This window comes from Rhineura floridana, chromosome 4 (genome assembly GCF_030035675.1).
Source record: "Rhineura floridana isolate rRhiFlo1 chromosome 4, rRhiFlo1.hap2, whole genome shotgun sequence".
Taxonomy (NCBI): Eukaryota; Metazoa; Chordata; class Lepidosauria; order Squamata; family Rhineuridae; genus Rhineura; species Rhineura floridana.
This window is the reverse complement of record NC_084483.1, coordinates 180066775-180072774: the sequence shown is the minus strand read 5'-3', so window position 1 is coordinate 180072774 and position 6000 is coordinate 180066775.

Sequence of the window (6000 nt, the reverse complement as noted above, 5' to 3'; positions counted from 1 at the left end):
TGAACACAAAGCTCCCATGTTGCTTCAGCAGGTAACGTCAGCCCTGTATGTAGCAGTAGCACAGCTGCCTTCTCGTTGTGAGCTGTGCTCTGCCCATAGTGGTGCTGCAGAAGAGGTTTTTATCTCACTACATGGAAAACAGACAGGGCTTTAAGCTTAAACTGGATCCTTTACTTACCAGTACCAGCCATGACAGGCTACAGCAAGAAGGGAGGAAGAAAGGAGAAAGAGAAACTCAACGCACAGTCACAACTCAGGAAGGCCACTTTACAATACATTAATCCCATAGTGGCTTTCCCCTCTCAGTGCAATGGGCATTACTTAAAGGCTTGTTGATTATTCCAAAAAACTGGAAGGACCTGCTTTGCGTAAAGGGGCCAGCCCCTTTAAGCACAGATTCTGAGAACTTTGTATTTAAGATTGTCACCACATTGTATTTACTATTTATTTATTATTTATTACATTTACATCCAGCCTTTCCTCCCAGAAGAAGCCCAAGGTGGCACTCCATGAACAGTCTTAGAATTCATCCCTCTAAAGGTTGCTGAACATTCATGGAGGATGATTGGTCCTTAAAAATGTGCATGTGTGAGACATTCAGCCCAGGTTTGTTTTGTACGTGCACAGGCTCTATCTAAATTTGTGTTGGAAGCACGAGCAAGCACCAGGTGTGGGAGATCCCACTCTCTTCCCCCACTTTCCATGCATGTATTGTAAGGTGTGAAGAATCCTCCTGCTAACACAAACTGGGATTCCTGATTTATTTTTCATGAGCACAAAGCAAGCACAATGCCATTCAACCCATGCTGTACTTGGCCAACATGTATGGTAGAATCAGAGCTTGGAAGTAATTCGTTTTTGAGGAACGAGTGGGTAATTCCTTTACATTTTGATTGTAATAGAACTAGGAATAATTTTATTACTTTTGTGGAGTAATTGTAATGTTTCCAGCATTACTTTTGGGCATTACTTGGGGGGGGGAAGCAGGGGAAGTCTTCTGCTCCTCTGATCTGTGGATGAAAATCATGTGCCTCAAACGGCTTCTGTGCAGCGTCGCTCTTCCCTTATGGTCTGTGGGTGGATGGGTAGGAGGCGACGAGGGAGGAGGTGGAGATTGAGACAGGGTAGAGTGGAGAAAACAATTGTTTAAAAAAATGGATGGTGGTGGTGAAGAATGGAGTGGAGGGAAAAAGGAGCCAGAGGGCAAGAACATGGATAAAGGAGGAGAAGGAGGCAGCAGCAGAATGGAAATAAAGAGCTGTGGAGGTGAAAGATGACAACATGTGTGTGTTTGTACTTGGCACACAAAGTGGACTCCATCACCCTCTCTGGCTACTGTGCTGCATTTGCAGTATTTTAACTTTTTTGCATCTCAGGGGAAAATGTTTGCTTGGGTGAGTGTCCCTTAGTTGGTGGCAGGGCAGGGTCCGGGAGGTGGTTAAGTGAGAGAGATTATGCTCATTGGCTGATGGGGGGGGTTGCACATGGTTTGACGTGCAAAGATCTGAGTAGTGGCCTCTGACTTCCTCCCCACCTCCCTTACCAGCAGAGAGACCGCCATTGCTATCTTATGGATAAAAAGAATTATTCTACTACGTCTGTATGTGTGTGTTTATTTTTAATGTTGTTTTAGGCTACTTAGATGTGCATCAGCCAAGGCCAGCACCTTGTAGGCTTTTTTAAAAAAAGTAACTGAAATGTAATTGCAGTGATTACTTATGATGAAAAGTAAAGTAATCAATTACTTTCAGAGCAATTGTAATTGTAACGGTAATTACTACTTTTTTAGGCCATGTAATTGTAACTGTAATTTATTACTTTTTAAACATACTCTTCTAAGCTTTGGGTAGAATGCGGTGGAAGCTCCCAAAGATGGTAGAATGGATTGTACTTCTTCATACTGCAGTTGAGGGCATCATGTAATGCTCACAGGCATTGCAAACTCTAAAAAAACCCACCCTGCACCTCAAGATGGAGATAGCAGAACTGGGAAAAGTGCAGAAAAGGACAATGATCAACAAGCTGGAGCAACTTCCCCACAGTGAAAGGTTACAACATTTGGGGCTCTTTAGTTTGGAAAAAATGTAACAGGGGACATGATAGAGGTGTATAACATTACTCATGGTGTGGAGAAAGTGGACTCTCTCTCTCTCTCTCTCTCTCTCTCTCTCTCTCTCATAACACGGGAACCCGGGGCCATCCAGTGAAGCTGAATATTGAAAGATTCAGGACAGTCAAAAGGAAGTACATATTTACACAGTGCATAGATAAACTGTGGAATTTGCTCCAACAAGGTGTAGTGATAGCCATCAATTTGGGTGGCTTTAAAAGAGGAGTAGACAAATTCATGGAGGAAATATCAATGGCTACTAGCAACCATGGCTATGTTCTACTTTAGTTTGCTTCTGAGTACCAGTTGCAAGACTCTTACATTAGGTGTTCTGTAATGGAAGGATAGTACTATGGAGTGTCGAGTGATATATTGTGTAGTCTAAGCTGTTTTGCTATTCACTCTGTCCTTTTTTGATATGGGAAGAACTTTTGTTGTGCTCCAGAAACAGTACTTTTAGGACTCCAGTCATACAGTTGAGTCCACAAACTATTTAAGGCAAGTCATTTATGCTTAATCGGCTCTAACCTTATGGGTTTTAATGGAGAGAGGCACTTTTAGCCACAAGTTTCCTGGCTTAAGTAGCTTGTGGAACTTTGCCATAATCTGTAAAACCATAAAAAAGAATGGATTTATTCATAGTATAGGGATCATTTTTCACCCTCTCTTCTCATAAATCTCCATATGACAGAACAACCATTTCTTGCTTTTAATTTAGCAGGTTTTACATGTAGCTTTTAAAATTCTAATTTATTGTAGTGTCTTCCTTTTTTTAATTTTTGTTTTTTCAAAAAATAGGACCAGGAAAAAGGAAAAACAGCATGTGCAATCCAGACTCCAGAAAATGCTTCAGTGTTTCTTAAATGTAAAGCACTAGTCCTCTGTTCCCAGATGATAACTTGGCATGTTTGAACCACATTACACTATACTCCATGGTGCTGTGTTGAATGATTATTTTATTAATCTTTTTCCACTAAGAGCTTTAAATAATTAACTCATCAGGCTGACAACAACCCTGTAAAAAGACATTAATATTCCCAATTAATAAAAGGCTAGTTGAAGTGAATTATAACAACATGCTCAGCACAACCTAATATATCTAGAGTTTCTTGGGAGAGATGCTCAGGCTTGGACTGTGGTGAAAAGGTGTGTAGACCTGTAAAATCACTTAGATTATTTAGGGAAATTCTACTCATGGTACTGCATCCATTTTCTGTTGTTGCCCCTGTACTGTGGAGTGCCTTTCCCTGTGCCATATCTGAAGCAGAATCATCAGTTGCTTCAGATGCCTTGTAAAAGACTTATCTTTTTGCCCAGGGTTTCCCTGTCCCATAAGATTGGATCCTGTTTTATGTGCTTGAATTCTTGTTTTATTTGTCTTTATATGCTAGGACTGGGGAGGGTGGCTATGAGAGAACTAGAAAAGCTCCTCAAATGCAAAGATGTATCACTGAACAGTAAAGTCAGGATCATCAGACCATGGTATTCCCGATCTCTATGTATGGATGTGGAAGTTGGACAGTGAAAAAAGTGGATAAGAGAAAAATCAACTCATTTGAAATGTGGTGTTGGAGGAGAGCTTTGCACATACCATGGACTGTGAAAAGGACAAATAATTGGGTGTTAGAACAAATTAAACCAGAACTATCACTAGAAGCTAAAATGATGAAATTGAGGTTATCATACTTTGGACACATAATGAGAAGACACGATTCACTAGAAAAGACAATAATGCTGGGGAAAAAGAAGGGAGTAGAAAAAGAGGAAGGCCAAACATGAGATGGATTGAGTCCATAAAGGAAGCCATAGACCTGAACTTACAAGGTCTGAGCAGGGTGGTTCATGACAGATGCTCTTGGAGGTCGCTGATTCATAGGGTCGCCATAAGTCATAATCGACTTGAAGGTACATAACAACAAAAACACTGCACTTTTATATGTTTTAGGTTTTGTTTTAATGGTATTGTTTGCTTTTTATATTATATAACATTGAGAGTTTTAAAAAAAATATTAACAGGTTTATAAGTGTTTTTAAAGAAAAAATAATGTAAATAGAATAAAATTGTGGAGCAGCCAAGAAGAAGGCCCAGCTAAGTACCTACTTGTTGTATTCTCCATCACATCTGCTAAGGCAGAGGTGCCAAACTTTCTGGGTCTGGGGGCACACTTGAAAATCAAAGAAGCTGTTGTGGGCACCACAAAACACCCATTTCACAGAAGAAAAACTGATGATGCTCAGAAGCACCCCCAAACAGGCAAAACACCTATTCTTCCCCCAAACAAATAAAACACAGACCAAAAACGGTAGGCAACACCCTCCTCAAAACAGGCAAAACACACACACCAAACAAACAAAACTTTCATTTTTTAAAAAAAATTAGGAGGGGCAGGAATCTTGGTGGGACCAAGGAGAGTGTCTGAGGGTGCCATTGTACCCACAGGGAACACATTTAGGACCCTAACTCTAAGGGTGGTATTCAATGCTAGTCCTACTCAGAGTAGACCCATTGAAGGTACAGACATGAGTAATTTGCATTCCTTAATTTCAGTGGGTCTACTCAGAATAGGATTTAGTTGAAGACAACCTGCTGGCATCATATATATGGCAGAATGCAATGCCAGGTAGCAAGGTGGACTGCGAAAAAGACAAATAATTGGGTGTTAGAACAAATTAAACCAGAACTATCACTAGAAACTGAAATGATGAAACTGAGGTTACCATACTTTGGACACATGAGAATACATGATTCACTAGAAAAGACCATAATGCTGGGAAAAACAGAAGGGAGTAGAAAAAGAGGAAGGCCAAACAAGAGATGGATTGATACCATAAAAGAAGCCACAGACTTGAACTTACACGATCTGAACAGGGTGGTCCATGACAGATGCTACTGGAGGTCGCTGATTCATAGGGTCGCCATAAGTCATAATCGACTTGAAGGCATATAACAACACCCCCACATTGACTAGAAGTCCTTCTATTTTTTTCTCAGTTGCATATAGTTGCATATGGGTGCAACTATAGCTGGGGTAGGCCAACCTTCTTTCAGCCCAGGGGCCGTGTTCTTCCAAGGGTCACATTCCAGTGGTGGGCAGAGCCAGAGAGAAAAGTGGATAAGTGGTGGATGTGACTCTGTAGCATGCCACATGTCAACCACACAAAAGTCAGAAGGTTTGTACACACACATCTCCGTTCAGCCTCCATCCAGGCAAGCAAGAGTCATCATCACAGTCCAAGGACACATTCATAGGCATCTGGTCAGCCAGAATGCTGGACTAGATGGATCTTTGGTCTGATTCAACAAGGCTCTTTGTGTATTCTGAATGGGATATCCTGGAGAAGAAGATGGCTGGCTAGCTGGAAAACTGAACAGGAGCACACCACAAATAATTTGTTGCGGGTCCCATTTGTGCATTTGAATACCAATTGCTAGAGAGCAACAACTGGAGAGGGCTATTTCCTTCACACCCTGTTTGTGTGTTTCTCAAAGGCACCTGGATGGATACCATGGGAAGCAGGACACAAAACTAGATGGTCCCTTGGCCGGATCCAGCAGAGTTGGATGCAATATTATGGCAAGCTGGAAACCCGAACAGGAGCACTTCATGCCACAAATAATTTGTTGCAGGTAGTAATCTAGTGACAAATACAGAAGTGCAGGGTCCCTTCATGGTAGTCACAGCCATGCCCCTCACAGCCACACCCCCTTCTAAGATTATACAACCTTCTAAGATTATAGAATAATCTGTTATGTGCCTTCAAGTCAGTTACGACTTATGGCGACCCTATGAATCAGTGACCTCCAAGAGCATCTGTCATGAACCACCCTGTTCAGATCTTGTAAGTTGTAAGAATAATCTGGCCAGGTGTAAGTACTGTGTTCTATTTCT